Here is a 17,325-nt window from a genome sequence, read left to right as displayed (position 1 = left end):
TATACACAAATGAATCTACAACATTCCTCAGTCTAGCTGCCTCGCTGCAAAATTCCTGTGCTCCCCAGCAGCCACGGCAGCACACACTCCCCCTGGCTTCCCTCCTCTTTCCTCTTCCCCCACCCTCGCTCGCTCTCTCTCTCTCTTTTTTTTTTTTTAAATTTCCACTGCCTCACTGTGTTTTTGTGTAAATGATCTCACATGACTCAACAAATCCATCTGCCTGAAGCAGGCCAAGTCTGGAGCCCTCCCAGGAGGGAGGAGAAGAATTGCTTTGTGGAAAGGACCTGGAGCTCTGCCCTTTCTCTGGCTCGAATTACCCGCCTGTCAGGCCTGACGGATTTGGCTAAAAATAAAAGGAAGCGGGCCGTGAAAAGCAGATGAATGGGCTCAGCAGTTCCTTAGATAACACAGGCCTGCTGTTGTCCAAAGCTCCCCAAACAGAAACTTCAAATGCAGGCCCTGGGAGTGCAGTGATGTGGCTTCCAGGTGAAAGGGGGCTGTCAGATCCACTGGAGGGGTGGGGGGCATAGCCCGTGTTTTAGATTTCTGTTTCAGAACTTGTGTGTGTGTATGTGTATGTCTGAGAGAGAGAGAGAGAGAGATTCCTGTATGAAAGGGTCTTCAGAAAAACAGTAGAGTTCAGCGGAGCGAAGGCTTGGCTTGCAAAAAAAAAAAAAAAAAATGTTTCCACTACAAAATGACTCTTCTCCCTACCTCCCAACACCAGACATTTTAAGCCGCCCTATGATGTCACTTGTGCATTCCGAGCCAGCAAAGAGCTAAAAGTCCTTCTTGTAAGTGTATGCCCAGCGCCCGCCGTGGGTATTAAGCACTTAGGTTGGCAATGTAATGACACACTGTAACAATCTGTAATATGAAGCAGTCAGCGAAGCCCTGGCTCTGAAAGCTATTTCTCCCGACCATTAACCATATGTTTGGCTCCTCGGATAGCCAAGCGGGTGTTCCAGCTTACCATCTGGTTTCTATCCACACAAGCAACTGCAAAGCACAGACTATCTCCCTCTGGGGTGGCGTGTTTCTTTTTCTCTCTCTTTTCCGTTCTTCCCTTCCCTTTTCCTCCTCCCAGCCCCTCTGGTTCCCTCTGCTGAAGACGTCTCTGCCGTCTCTGCCGTTCATCACGTGCAAAGAAAACTTTACCTGACAGGGCGGGGGCAGGGCCATTAAGAATGCACAGCTGTACTGTAAACACGCCAGAGGGCCGGTTCCCATCCGCTGGGGCTGGAGACCGCGCGCTACCCCCTTCTTCATCTCCTGTTGAGTGCTGACACTGGATCCCGATTGTTAAAAATAGGTACATTCTTGACAGATCTAGGGGTTGTTTTGGTGCCCTTCACACTCACTTCATGTTCTGGGAGTGGGGCTTTAAAGCACTGCGCAGACACACACACACACACACACACACACACACACACACATTTTGCCTCTGCATTCAATCTGCATGACATCAGTCTCTCACAGATGACATACCGGCTGCAAATAACCAAGCTAACGAAAGGATTTTCTATTCCTTTTTACGCCCTGAAGGATTCCATCCCAATTGTGTGTGTGTGTTTCTTTCTTTTTCTTTTTCCTAAAGCGCCAGCCATTGAAACCCAATCGATAATTTGTGAAAACGTATGCTTGTTTACATCTGTGTTTTAATAGTATACACCAAGGACATAGAACATGCTATCAAGGGTTCACGAGATTTTCTTACCATGTTGCCAGAGTACTGATCCCAGATTTTCTTCTTTGCAAGATTTCAGGAACTTTGTAACTTTTAAAAAATGTATGAAAAGACCTTTGATAAACAGAAATTGGGTAATTTTTTCTCCTGTCCCCACAAGAATTATATTTGTATTACCGGCCTATTTTTATGGAATTAGGAAATTCAAGTGAATTCTTTCCCACACCTTAAAAAAAAAAAAAGGCACTGGTTTCTCACACAAGCACAAAAGGAACAAGATCATTAAAAAGTGATTAAGCAGAATGTCAGATTTTATCAACATGGCAGGGCTATGGAAGTTCTGTTATGGGAGAAGTGTTTATTGAGGCTAAAAAGTATGCCAGGGAGGCCACTACCCATGCAAACGTTTATACCCACTGCCCTGGTCAGTTCTCTTTCCATGATCTAAAATAGAGCCTTTGTGACTTAGCTATTTCTACCAATAAGGGACATTAAAATGCTGCTTGTAGGTTTTAGAGAAAGACAGAGAGCAGAAATTCTAATTTCAGACAACTTGGGAAACTGTCCACAGATGTTAGGTTCCATTAATTTGTTTTGGACCCTGGAATCATACAGTAAGAATAACATCGCATTACCTTTACTCAACATCGTTAATAAAAGGAAAGAAAAATGAACACCTAAAAGCTTCAACATTTCTATAGTGTACCTGGCTCTTTAAGCACTTGTGGAGTCAACTTATTATAAGATATTTATGCTTTTCATCAATACTGGCGCCTAGGTGTTCCCAGCCCAATTACAGTAGGATCCCAGGGGATGGGCCTGGGACTCAGTACTTTTGAAAGCTTCCTGATTGTATCTATCACGCAGCCAGAGTGGAGACGTCTTACACTACATGAACCCACATGATACCAGAAACTAGGAAACATTTGGGGTCGAAATGGAAATGAAATTTAGGATTAGAACACTGTCTTGCAATCATGTTTAGAAGTGGACTCTTCAACTGAAAAAAATCTTCTATGAAATCCCTGTACACAAAACAGTAAAAGTGTCATTGATACTGTCATTTTGTGCTCTCAGTCTGTACTCTCATCCATAGATTTCATAAATTCAAATATGTCATTTTTTGATTACTGTAAGTCGACCAGTGAGGATGAAGAGGCTATTTTATTGAACATAAAATTCTAAAATTGGGGTCATGGCAGAGAGGTCCAGGGCTGCCCACCTCAACATCCAGTTTTTTTCCATGGCCTGAGGTTCAGATGATCAAGGCTGGATATATGTAAAAAGAGCAGTGTGTGCAGCAGTAGGATTAAATTAATTCACACATTAATTTAATAAATGTCGATTAAATGTCTAGTACACACCAGACACTGCCCTCGCAGGTCATCACAGGAATGAGCTGCAGCCTTTTCCCTTGAGAAGCCTGGTTAAGAAGACACATCATGGCAGCACAGCAAAATAAGAATAATCCTAGAGGCACCAAGAGCCTGAGATGGGGAGAATTGGCTCATTCTTTCTGAGGAAACAGGCATAACTTCACCAGCATGGGACAATTAAATAAGGTCCTAAAAATATGAGTAAGATTTTTAGAACTAACAAAGAAAGGGAAGGACATTTCATTGAGGAAGAAGGAACAGAATATGAAAAGAAAAGAAAACAAAACCAAACCAAACCCACAAGTATAAATAGACTTAGTGAGATCTGAGAGTTATGAGAAATTCTGAGGAGGTCAGGAAGGGCTGGGGCACAAGGCTAAAGAGGTATCTGAGGCCAGGTTATAAGAAACTTGAAATGCCAGGATACAGTTAAGACTAGCAATGACCAGCAGACATATAAGGTGAACCATACAGAACATTTCAATTTTTCCAATATCCACATTAAAAAAAATAACAAGAAATAGGAGAAATTAATTTTGGTAATACATGTTTAGACCAACTGATCTAAACTATAATCATTGCAACATGTAATCAATATAAAAATGGTTCAGGAGATATTTTACATTGTTTTCTCACTTTAAATAGGGTGTGGAGGGCACCTGGGTGGCTCAGTGGGTTAAAGCCTCTGCCTTCAGCTCAGGTCATAATCTCAGGGTCCTGGGATCAAGCCCTGCATCGGGCTCTCTGCTTGGTGGGGAGCCTGCTTCTCCCTCTGTGTCTCTGCCTGCCTCTCTGCCTACTTGTGATCTCTGTCTGTCAAATAAAATAAATAAATAAATCTTTAAAAAAAATCAAATAGGGTGTGTGTGTGTGTGTTTTTTTTTTAATCTATAACATCCCAATTTGGACTAGCCACATTTTAAGAGCTCAAAACCATGTGTGGCTAGTGGGTACTCTATTGGGGAGCACAGGTTTACCCCTCTTCTTACAGGCAGTGTAGGTCAAAGGACTTGCTGAGGACAACAATAGCGTGGAGAAGTAGATAGAAGACTAGGTCTGGGAGAGGACTATGCTTCCATAGTCTAAGCAAGGGGAGAGAAGGATGACACTTGAGATCAGTCATGGCATGACAGTAGGATAGCATGGCAGGGTCAGAGTCAAAAAAGATTTCTAGAATTCATAAGGGGCACTTGGGTGGCTCAGTTGGTCTGGCGTCGACTAGGGTCATGATCCTGGAGTCCTGGGATCAAGTCCCGTATCAGGCTCTTTGCTCAGTGGGGAGCCTGCTTCTCCCTCTGCCTGCCTCTTTCTCTCTGACAAGTAAATACATAAAATCTTAAAAAAAAAAAAGAATTCATAAAACTACAAATGACTGTACATGATAGATAAAGAAGGAAAATCATGGACCTGTCAAATAGATTTTTTACTGTTAAATTTGGGCATAGTATAAAGTTACCAATTGTGTATTTAAGATGAGATTGTGTTGTTCCTTTCAAGCGTGCTTCTTTCTGCTGTGAAATGCAGTGTTGTTTAATAAACGTGTGCCGAGCACCCACCATGTCTTAGGAAACTCCAGCAACTGACATGAATGAGACACAATTCTTCCTTTCACGGGGCTCAGATAAATTATGGGAAATAGAAAACAACCTACAGGGAAGTGCTAAGTGTATTATTAGAAGGATGTTCAAGGAGGTCTACAAAACGTTCCATAAAGTATATCTTGTAACTGTTTCTTATGGTACATTTAGTGTGGGGCTTTCAGATTGTAGTAGGCTTATTAATTAACCTAATTTTTTTTTTTTTAATTCAAAAGAACAGTTCACCATTTTACCAATCCCAGCTCATAACAACCACCAGTCTGTTCTCTGTACATCTCAGGAGTTTATATGTTTTTTAAGATTCCTCATATGAGAGAGATCACTTGGTATTGTTCTTTGCCTGACTAAGTTTGTTGTGCCCAAATTCCGAGACCCCCCAAAGACGACCACCAGAGTCCAGAGTCAAAGCCAAACAGCAAGGGTCGTTTATTACGAGTTCGAACCCGGACCTCCGCGTACTCGTTGCCGGTGACGCTAAGAGGTCCTGAGCTCAGGATCACAGCACTTTTTATACACTATTTTTGGGGAGGCAGGGACTTAGCATACATCATAGTATCTTGTAACAAATCACTACATACCGCGGGAAAATCAAACAGCAACTCTATAATATGACTGGCGCGCTACAAAGAGGGAAAAGGCTGGGAACAGATTATTGGTTAGGTCAAAGGGCTGTCATTCTTCAAACTGCTTGGTTGGCACCACTAGGGTATGTGTCACCTCAGGATTGGCCGGGGTCTCCCTGTCAAGCTGCGGGGTGCCAGATGATTATTATCTCCTGTACCCAAAGCTGGGTGGGGGGTCCGGGAGCAGTCACTTTGTCACATCCAATTCTGGGTGGGGGTTTCTCTGGTGCCAGATGGCTGTTATCTCTCGGCCCAGAGCCGGGTGGGGGTCCGGGAGTGGCCACTCTGCTAGGTTCCATTCTGGGCGGGGGTTGTGTGGTTACAGTGTATCTATAGAAAGTCTGCTGGTATTTTTCCCATCTCTTCATGGGTTAGCAAGTGAAGGTATAGAAGCAGAAATAGCGGTTATGGATATAATTTAGGCATCTCAAGTTCACCTAGCATAATGACCTTAAGGTCCACCCATGTTATTGCAAAATATGGCTGAATAATATTCCACTGGAAATATATTTCATATGCATATGTATAAGTAATGATTTCTTTATCCATTCATCCAACAGTAGCCACTTAGGTTGTTTTCATATCTTGGCTATGATAAATAATGCTGCAATGAACATGGTGGTACATATATCTTTCCAAATTCATATTTTTGTTTTCTTCAGATAAATACCCAGAAGTGGAATTGCCAGTTAATCAAGTAGTTCTATTTTTAATTTTCTGAGGAATCTCCATATGGTTTTCCACAGTGGTTGCACCGATTTATATCTCTATCCACAGTATCCAAGTGTTCCCTTTTCTCCACATCCTTTCAACACTTGTTATTTCTTATCTTTTTGATAACAACCATTCTAAGAGGTATGAGGTCACATCTCATGGTAGTTTTGATTTCCATTTCCCTGATAATTAATGATGTTGAACATCTTTTCATGTACCTATTGGCTATCTGTATGTCTTCTTTGGAAAAATGTCTCTTCATATTTTCTGCCCATTTTTAAAAAAGATTATTTATTTATTTATTTGACAGACAGAGATCACAAGTAGGCAGAGAGGCAGGCAGAGAGAGGAGGAAGCAGGCTTCCCGCCAAGCAGAGAGAGAGTCTGATGCAGGGCTCAATCCCAGGACCCTGGGATCATGACCTGAGTCGAAGGCAGAGGCTTTAACCCACTGAGCCACCCAGGTGCCCCTATTTCTGCCCATTTTTAAAATCAGATTTTTTTTGTTTGTGTTCGTGTGTCCGTGTGTGTGTGTTGCTATTAAATTGCATGAGTTCTTTATACATCTCTTTATATATCTTGACTATTAGCTCCTTATCAGATATAAGATTTACAAATTATTTTCTGTCTTTCAGTAGGTTGCCTTTACATTTTGTTGGTGACTTCTTTTGCTGTACCAAAGCTTTTTAGTTTGATACAGCTCCACTTATTTATTTTTGCTTTTGTTGCTTTGCTTTTACTGTGAGATTCAAAAAAATCATCATCAAGACCAATGTCAAGGAGCTTACTGTCTATGTTTCTTCTAGGGGTTTTATGGTTTCGGGTCTTTCATTTACACCTTTAATCCTTTTTTTTTTTTTTTAAGATTATTATTTATTTGACAGACAGATCACAAGTAGGCAGAGAGGCAGGCAGAGAGAGAGAGAGGAGGAGTCAGGCTCCCTGCCGAGCAGAGAGCCTCATGTGAGGCTCATCCCAGGACCCTGGGATCATGACCTGAGCCGAAGGCAGAGGCTTTAACCACTGAGCCACCCAGGCGCCCCACCTTTAATCCTTTTCAAGTTAATTTTTGTGTATGGTGTAAGATAGGAGTCCAGTTTTATTCTTTTGCATGCAGCTTTCCAATTTTCCCAACATCATTTATTGAAGAGACTATCCTCTCTCCATTGTAGATCAATGGACCAAATATACATGGTCAATTTCTGGCCTTTCTAGTCTGCTTCACCGATCTGTCTGTATTTATTCCAAGACCATACTGTTTTAATTACTATAGCTTTGGTGTTGTTTTTTTTTTTTTTTTTTTTAAGTTTTACTTGTCTCTCTCTCTCTCTCTTTTTTTTTAAAGACTTTATTTATTTATTTGACAGACAGAGATCACAAGTAGGCAGAAAGGCAGGCAGAGAGAAAAGGGGAAGCAGTCTCCCTACTGAGCAGAGAGCCCGATGTGAGGCTTGATCCCAGGACCCTGAGATCTTGACCTGAGCCGAAGGCAGAGGCTTTAATCCACTGAGCCACCCAGGGGTCCCAATTACTATAGCTTTGTAACAGAGTTTGGAATAAGGAAGTAGGATGCCTCTAAGCTTTGTTTTTTCTCAAGATTGCTTTGGTTATTCAGGGTCTTTTGTGGTTCCAAACAAATTTTAGGATTATTTGTTCTATTTTTGTGAAAAATATCACTGCAATTTTGATAGGAGTTATACTGAATCTGTATATTGTTTTTTGATGGATTGTTTAAGGTTTTTAAAATATATAATACCATGTCATCTGCAAATAATGACAGTTTTACTTCTTCCTTTCCAATTTGGATGCCTCTTTTCTTTTCTTTTTCTTGCCTGACTGCTCTGGCTAAGACTTCCAATACTATATTCTTAAATGTAAATGAACTGAATTATCCAGTCAAAAGACAAAGGGTGGCTGAATGACTAACAAAACAAGATGTGGCTATATGTTGCCTACAAGAGACCTTCTTTAGATGTAAGGATACACAGAGACTGAAAATGAAGGGCTGGGAAAAGACATTTCATAGAAATGGAAACCAAAAGAAAACAGCTACAAAAGTGGCTGTAGTTATATCAGATAAAATAGCCTTTAAATCAAGGGCTGTAGGGCGCCTGGGTGGCTCAGTGGATTGAGCCGCTGCCTTCGGCTCAGGTCATGATCTCAGAGTCCTGGGATCGAGTCCCGTATCGGGCTCTCTGCTCAGCGGGGAGCCTGCTTCCCTCTCTCTCTCTGCCTGCCTCTCCATCTACTTGGGATTTCTCTCTGTCAAATAAATTTAAAAAAATAAATAAGTAAAAAAATAAATAAATCAAGGGCTGTAATAACACCCAAAAAAGGTGTTACTTAAGTGCTCAATCCAACACGAAAATATAACATTTGTAAATATTGATGCATCCAACATAGAAACAACTAAATACATGAAGCAAATATTAAGAGGCCTAAGGGGAGATATATAATGACAGTAGGGAGACGTCAATGCCTCACTTATATTGGTAGATAGATCATCCAGACAGAAAATCAGTAAAGAAACATTGACCTCAAATGACATGTTAGATCAGATGGACTTAGCAGTTATTTACAGAACATTCCATCTCAAAGCAAAAGAACACACATTCTTCTCAAGTTCATATGGAACATTTTCCGAGACAGATCATATGTTAGGCCACAAATAAACTTAAGAGAACTGAAATCATATCAAGCAACTTTTCCAACCACAAAGGTATGAAACTAGAAATTAATTACATGAATAAAATTGGAAAGTTCACATATAGGTGGAGATGAAAACCAATGGGTCTCTTCAAAATCAAAAGAAAATGTAAAAATACCTTCAGACAAATGAAAATGGAAATGTGCCATACCAAAATTTATGGAATGCAGCAAAAGCATTCAGCAAAGCATGCAGCAAAAGTTCCATGAGTGACATTCACAGTGATAAATGCCTACCTCAAGAAATAATAAACATTTCAAATAAACAACCCAACATTATACTTCAAGAAAATAGAAAAAGAATAAATGAAGCCCAAAGTTAGGTAGAAGAAACAAATAGCAAAGATTAGAGCAGAAATAAATAGATGAAATAGACACGAAAAAGACAACAGAAAAAATAAATGTCACTAAGAGCTGGTTTTCTCAAAAGATAGACAAAATTGGCAAACCTTTAGCCAAACTCACCAAAGAGAAAAAGAGAGAGAGAGTGAGAGTGAGAGAAAGTGCATGCACACACACACACACACACACACACACTCCAAAAAAAAAAAAAAAAACCCAGAAATGAAAGAAGAAATGTTACAACTGATAACACAGAAATACAAAGAATCACGAGTCTACATTGAACAATTTTAACCAAGTTGGACAACCTAGAAGACAAGGATGAATTCCAAGAAACATACCACCTACTAAGATTGAATCGTGATGATATAGAAAATCAGTAATCAAAAACCTCCCAAAAAACAAGAGTCTGGGACCAGAAAGTTTCACTGGTGAATTCTACCAAACATTCCAATAAGAATTAATACAGATCCTGATGTTCACAGGGAACTGCAGGTATCACCCACTGTCTGAATCTCTGCTCTATAAACTCAGGGACCAAACAGATGCAGACAAATTTTCAGATAAATGTTTTGCGATCTGCTACTTTTATTACTTGTACATGAAACTTAGAACAAAATTAACACAAATAACACTGTATCCTTTTTTATGGGAACTTGCAGTGGGGAATTTCTGTATCCATATTCTGGAAATGAATGAATTGGAACAGCAAGGGACAGTTATACTGGAAATGATAAGTTTTTAGCAATTCATTTTGTAATCTCCCAATATGCCTCAAACTAACCCAAAAGCTTGAAAAAAAATGTAGTAGTTAAGATTTTTTTTCTTCCATATTTTAACAGTAAAGATAATCTGACAACTACTTGATTTAACAATCAGTCAAGGAGCATGGAAAATGTAGAGTGGGTATGCAGAACCCTAAAACAGAATATATATCAAGTGATGTGTGCTTGGTTTACTTTTTATATAACTGGCTGTTAATCCATGCAGAAACCTACACCCAACAGAGACCCCAAGCTCTACCCAGTGAGGAACTGAGTATGCTAAATATGTTTAACAAGAGGAATTTGCTTGTTCAATTCACAATCAGGTTGGAATCTGAAAAATACTGGTATTGAACGTCCTTATAAGAAGTTCTAATATATAAGCCTAAACAGCAGAAAACACTTAATTTCAAGGTTAACCTGATAGTCTAGTTCAATGCATTGGTGATCCCAATGTGTTAAAATTTCATATGCAACATGTTTAAGTATGCACGTGTTTTTATTATGAATATACAAAATTGTTTAAGATATATTAAAAGGGAAATGCAAATTAAATATTTGCAGAGAACCTCAAGAAGGAAGTAAGAAAACTTCTGCAGACCAGAGTTTTTGAAGACTACTATCTTACGGCCCTTGAGGTTAGGAGGTAAATCTAAGAGCAACAACTTGGAGCACCTACTATTTAAGGATCATTGGGACATTCCTAAACTTTAGCCAAGAGCAGATACTATTCCTCATGATCCTAAAAGTAGTAAAGCTGAGGAGCAATCCTAACGAAACTGTTTTAAGTTTCTCTAGTGAGTTTGAATTAAAGCAACTGGGACCCAAATCTAAGAAACACCATTCACTTCTCAATATTGTTCATTCACTGATTCTCTAATCAATATTCACTGAGCACCTACTATGTGCCAGGTGTTTTTCTCAACTTTGAGATACAGCAATGGAGAAAATAGATAAAACCCCTACCTTTATGGAATTTAGAGTTTAGTTGCGGGGGGGTGGGGTGGGGAGCAGGGTGGGGAGACAAACTTTATTTATTTATTTAAGATTTTATTTACTTGACAGAGACAGCAAGAGAGGGAACACAAGCAAGGGGAGTGGGAGAGGGAAAAGCAGGCTCTCCACTGAGCAGGGAGCCCAATGTGGGGCTTGATCCCAGGACCCTGGGATCACGACCTGAGCCTAAGGCACATGCTTAACCGCTTAACAAACTAAGCCACCAGGCGCTCCAGGAGATAGACCTTAAAGACAAATAAAAAAACATAATAAATAAATTATTTTTGTTATAAAGTAACAGGTACAATAAAAAAAATGGAAATGGAATGGAGGAAAAAGGCTGCAATTTTAAATAGGATGGGTCAGGAGAAATGAGGAGGTGAAAGCAGATCAATGACTTGAAGAAGGTGACAGGTAAACCCAAGAGATGGGTTGGAGAAGTGGGTCTCAAAGTAGGGTTCCAGAACTATCAGCATCTTCTGAAAACTTGTCACTGGTTCAGAACCGTAGGGAGGGGCAGGCAACAGTCCATCTGAACCAGCTCTGCAGGGGATTCTGATGTACACCAAGTCTGAGGACCATGGCCCTAGAACAGAAGCAGGTCTGGGACATTCTACAGAAAGAGGGGTGAGATCAGGGTCTGGTCACGAGGGTCAGGAGGACACGGGCAGGGGTGAGGAAGGCAGCCAGACCATGGACAACTTTCAGGCCACAGTGAGACCTTCACTCCAAGTGAAATGGGGAGCCTTGGGAGGGTTTTGGGTTGAGGAGCCACATGGCTTGGTTTATATTTTAAAAGGTTCACATTGGTTGTTGTGTTGAGTACAAACACTACATTACTTGCCTCAGGAGAAAACTCCTTACTTCTTCTTCTTCTTTTTTTTTTTTTTTTAAAGTATCATGACCCTGAGATCAAGACCCCAGTGGAGATTAAGAGTCAGACACTTAGGGGCACCTGGGTGGCTCAGTCATTAGCTGTCTGCTTTCGGCTCAGGTCATGATCCCAGGGTCCTGGGATGGAGCCCCGCATTGGGCTTCGTGCTTGGTGGGAAGCCTGCTTCTCCCTCTTCCGCTCTGCCTGCTTGTGTTCCCTCTCTCTCTCTCTCTCTGTCAGTTAAATAAATAAAAAAGACTTTATAGAAAAAAAAAGAAGACTCAGACACTTAACCAACTGAGCCACCTGGGCACCCTAAGACTTCCTAACTTCTACATCTCTTTGGGATGTGGTGCGTGGCTATATGTTGAAATATGGTCCCTAACAGTGGAACGCTCCCATTTGTAGTGTTTGCTGATGTCCGTGGTGTAAATACTCCCACCACAGCTGATTTCAAGCTGCCAACATGACTCATGGAAACAGGAGCTGTGAAGGGATGTGTGCAATCTACGCCCAGCACTGACTGTAGGTCCCACAGGCTCCGCTACCAAGGAGAACACTTAAAAATGATGGGGAATTGTGTAAATCTGACTGAAAATGTTAATGCTACTTCAGATGTAAATGTAGGTGTTCTGCCAGGGAATTACTGTTAAGCAAATGCAGATCCCAATTCCTCAGAAGTTAGCATTAAGACAATATATAAACTTCATTTTAAAAAAGAACCTCACTAACATTAAGCCCCAACTTCCTTTACTCAATGAATCTATTTACTTTTTAGCGAAGTCTATTCTACTATTGCTTTTTTCCTCCTACTATAATTAATAGTTTGGACACACACACACACCCTCCCCCCCGCAAAGCATGCACTGACTGCGATTTGCCGTGGAGAATACGCAGGGCTGCGATTCTAAGAGCTCACATAAATCCGGGGCAGGGCATCAAGGAGTATGCATTACATGAACAAAAGTTTGCTTTTATCTTAAGATGAAGTGAAATTTCAAGTTGATTTGCCATGAAGAAACTTCCCTTAGCCTAATAGAATGGCCTTATTTCTGTCAATCAGGGCAGACTGCATATTTTAAAAGTATGGCACCGTCTATGAAGAAAAAGTCATTCTGCGATATACTCTTGATAAACAAATATGTTTGCTACTATTCAGAATATAACTTGCCTCGCGCCCTCCAGTCCGCATCAGCCCTCAGGCACATCCCACCCACACTCAGACCCCAGCCGGCCAGATCAGCAAATGTGCATGAACTCGTATTCCCATAAAACAATGAAGTCTTTCAGGCCTTACCATCTTGTGAAGAAACAGGCTGAAACGTCATGGGAAAAATTAGGAAATCTTGGAGGAAAACAGCTCACAAAATGAGGGGTGGAACCACTTGCTCACATGTTCTAATTCCTGAACAAAGGCAAACAACCGTGACAGCCCCCCCCGCCTGCTCTGACCCCTCCATTTCAAAAGAGAGGCGTCCTAACCTCCTTTTCTTCTCGTGGGGATTACAGGGCAAGACACAGACGTCGGAATGAGAAAATTTTAAACCCAAAGGAGCAAAGTTAATTTTAAAAGCTTTACCCTCAAGAGAAGTGTAAAAACCAACCCAAACGACCAGTCTCGTTTGGCGGTCCATAATGCCAGCATAATTACAGACCAAATGGACTTCCACCACTGCACAAAGAAAAACAGAACACCTTCTCATATAGATAGGTTTTAGGTCTTCCTAAGTCTTCTTGCAACTTAATTTCACACAACTAGTTCCCCCGCAGCAATCCTTCCTTATTACCTGCCCTACCTAGTTTACACCTTCACACCTGCCTCGCTAGCCAGCCCAGGGGTGACCAGTGCCCCATCCTCTAGCTCCTAGCTGCTGCTGCAAGATATCTGGCTTGCAAACTGCCCATCTCTCTGACCCACCGAACAACATCTCTCATTTTAGAAATCTCAGTTTAAGACTTCGTATATACTGCACAATGAATTGAGAGTAAGTACATTTGCAAACTTGTCAACAAATTTACCCTTCTACTTTAACATGCTTTTATATCCCCACTATATTTTCCAATTGGTTAAAGTAATCAAACTTTTCTAAGCTCTCTGAGGACATGCGGTCTGAGTCAGTCCCTGCTCTATGTGATCTCCCAACTTTTTGCTATATGTACGGTTCTATCAACTGTGATAGACAGGGCGTGTCTGCTATAGTCCGTCTGTAGATATTCTGACCCTTAACTGTTTGGGGAAAAGACCCATAAGGGACTTCTTGTTATAAAGCATTACGTGAAAGATGTGTTTATTTTGCTCCTGGAAGAAAAAGGCAACATGTATTGAAATCATAAACTGTTTTAAAAGGTAAAACAATTTAAAGTTTTAAATTTTACCTTTTAAAACAACTTATAAAAAGGCAAAGAGACATGCCACACAGTGAAGACAAGAGTCCAGTGAGGCTGAGAACCTGGCAAAGATAATCTCACAGGCAGGTCACCGGTGTCACTCCGAGCTCCTAAGCAGAACACCACCCCGTGGGGAGAAACCATTGACATTGCAGTAGAATTCCGGGTCAGGTAGCGGGCTGAGGGGAATTTACTGCAGACTGATCATGCTAGCTAAAATGCAGAAGGAGATGGTGGTGAGTCACTGTTGGAGAGATGAAAAAGTTGAGTTCAGCCCATAGAGGAGATGCCACAGTTGACACGCTTGTGAACGTAAGTCCGACCAACTCTGAAACCAGTGGTTCAAACTTGGCTGCATATCAGAATCACCTGCAGAGCTTTTGAAACTCCCACTGTGCAGGTCACATCCCATATCAATAGAATCAGAATGTCTGGGGTGGGAGCCAGGCATCCATATGGAATTCCCACATGATTCCAATATGTGTCAAGGTTTTGGAACCACTGTCCAAGTCTCTGCTGGTGAAGGCTTTGCTCAATGAGGAAAAGAGCACACTAACTTACGTGAAAGGTGGTAATGGCAATGAGTCAAAGTAAACTTTGAGACTGTTAAGTGGGAAATCATGACTCTGATTCAAATAAGAAGGCACAGTCTTTAGAAGACCCTCGATGAACTTGTGGCCTTGGGTTTTAGACTAGGAAAGGGACACTGGGCCTGATGGTGGGTAAGAGCCATTGACAACACTAATAACTAGAATGTAGACCATTGTGCTGTAAAGGTATTTGGCTTTACAGTAAGCAGCCTCAATGCAAGGCCTAGGCCAGCCACCTGCTGGCTGTGGGGCTATAGGCCACTGCCCAACCCAATAACCCTAGTGTTGTACCTGAGGTTAAGTTATCTACCCTGGCTGCTTATTAGCCGAATGCAGCTGCAACCCCAGACATTTGACTGGTTTGCAGAGGAACCACAGGATCCATATATTTTAACCCACCCCCCCAGGTGATTGTTATGTCATAGGAATATGGAGAACCACCAGCAGAAAGTTTATGAGAAAGGAGTCTGAGGCCATACAATTGGACTCAAATCCCTGCTCTACCAGTTACTACCTAAGGCTCAGTTTCCTTATCGGCAAAAACGAAGCTGATGGGTAAGACATCTGTCGTGGGACTTACTGATGATCCATTAATAGACCTCTCTGGATCACTGGGAGTATCTGGCATAACAGCCGGTACATAACAAATGCTCAGTTTTATACGTATCACATAATACATGTACATGTATGCTTGTTTGTCATAAGCATTAAACGTACGACGTATATAAATTGCACAGCACTGTCTCCATGCTGAAACACTTAGTAGGTACTAGCTGAGCTGATGCTGATGGTGGTGGTCATGGGACAACTGTGGAACTGGCAGAGAGGAAGATTTCATCCTCTCCTCATTGCATGGCAGAAAGCCACAATTATAAGATCTAAAAAATTATGAGGATGGGGAAGAATCCTTTTGCTGTCTTAATCATTAGGAGGTCCCACTAGTCATGAGGGGTTGTTCTACTGCAAAGTAATGGTGGAAATGTGGGGTTAATGGCAGAGAAGAGAGATAGCCTTGCCCCACATGATGATAAACAGCAGAACTTGACAGCCTGGGGACAATCAACACCTTCCCTTCCTAAGGGAACCCGGAGCTGACATGTGTTCCGTCCCAGATCACACTGTTAGTGGCAGAACTGGGATCAGACTCTAATTTCCAGGTTCCCTCCATTGATCATCTCTGGTGAGGAACCTGTCTGGGAGGTACATCATCATAGAGGAGACACAGTCCATGCAATCAGAGCCAACATGAGAGGAGGAATGTGTTGCCCTGTTTTCCAACTGCTTCCTTCCTTACTCTGCCCAATTCCCTTCCCTGGTCCAAATTCCACACCCTGCAGGCCATTTCCGGCTGAGATGGAGGATATGGAACACTAGAAAGCAGCCGTGGTTTACTTAGTGGCCAAACTGTTTTCTTGGGGATGTTCAGCTCCAGTTTTAAAGCATGAGACAGTTGTAAAAAGGGTTTAATTTACCCAATTTTAATATGCATATAACTGTTCAGGGGGGTGCATTTATTAAGGGATACTTGCCTGTTTTTTTAATCCACCAACCTAGGACAGGAAATCCTGTCTTTCAGCTGCTGAGTCCACTCCGTCTGAATATTTTCACTGACAAATGTGACCTTGTCTAGGTCCTGGAAGAATTTAAGCATTCCCTCAATGTCATTTTTATTTGACCTTAGCAACATGACCAAACTGCAAATTCAATACCGTTTAGTAAAGGTACAACATTCACATCCTGTCACCAATCCCCCCTCCAATTCCAATCCTGTGACCCTGGGCTAGAACCTAATCCAAAAGATTAGAAAGCAACATCCTGATGAGTTGTCATGGCAACCCCTAGATGTCAGATATCCCATGTCCCAGGGCTGTAAATTCTCATTTTTAGTCGATTCATATCCTATTTTTTCATGTATAACAACCAACTAAAATGAAATTTGGTATGTCAGCTGCCAAGCATAATAAGGGATGTCATTTGCTATTATAGCCAATAATAAAAGATTTCTAGTTGCTTCTGTTTTCAAAGGTACAGCAAATCACTAGGTATTCTAAGTCCACTGGACTGGTCCTCAAAGAGAGGCTATTTAGCCAGGCTTCCTCTACTTTTACTTAATTAGTCAATATTTAAGAGAGCCTTGGGAATGAAAAGAACTCTAGTGAAAGCTATGCATTATTATTTTCTGAACAGGAGGAAACACTGATTTTCAAACTTTCAATAGACACTGTATATTTGACTCCAAAGACACACACACACACATCCTGTGATCTAAGCCTTTCAAGGACGTCAATATAAAACAAGGATGACTTCCTTATAATTGGAGAAAAAAGAAATCCAGGTAATTCAAACATCTTGTTTTAATCAACAGTTTTGTTATGGGCTGGATTGTGTTTTCCCCAAATTTGTATTTTGAAATCCTAACCCTCAGTACTTCAGAATATTTCTGTATTTGGAAACAGAGACTTTAAAGAGGTATTTAAGTTAAATACCTCTTAAAAAAGGTATTTTAAAGAGGTATTTCAAGTTAAATGAGGTCACTAGGGTGGGCCCTTATCCAATATGAGGAGTACTCTTTTTTTTTTTTTTAAAGATCTTTTTATTTATTTATTTGACAGAGAGAGACATAGTGAGAGAGGAAACACAAGCAGGAGGAGTGGGAAAGGGAGA

General features: G+C 41.1%; 1 protein-coding gene across 7 annotated transcripts in view; it reads right to left on the bottom strand.

The window, feature by feature from the left end:
• Positions 1-17,325, bottom strand: part of BACH2 (BTB domain and CNC homolog 2) — a 362,193-nt gene that overhangs the window by 278,790 nt on the left and 66,078 nt on the right. For 2 of the 7 annotated variants that reach the window (XM_059177077.1, XM_059177073.1), the window contains exon 1: positions 977-1,150. The exons of 4 other annotated variants lie outside the window; for them this stretch is intronic. The gene's annotated coding sequence lies outside the window, so the exon portion shown is untranslated. One more of the 7 variants, XM_059177072.1, reaches the window with a different exon arrangement.

The sequence above is a fragment of the Mustela lutreola genome, chromosome 6 (assembly GCF_030435805.1).
Source record: "Mustela lutreola isolate mMusLut2 chromosome 6, mMusLut2.pri, whole genome shotgun sequence".
Lineage (NCBI taxonomy): Eukaryota > Metazoa > Chordata > Mammalia > Carnivora > Mustelidae > Mustela > Mustela lutreola.
Note: the sequence above shows the minus strand (reverse complement) of the source record. Positions and strands in the feature narration are given on the sequence as shown.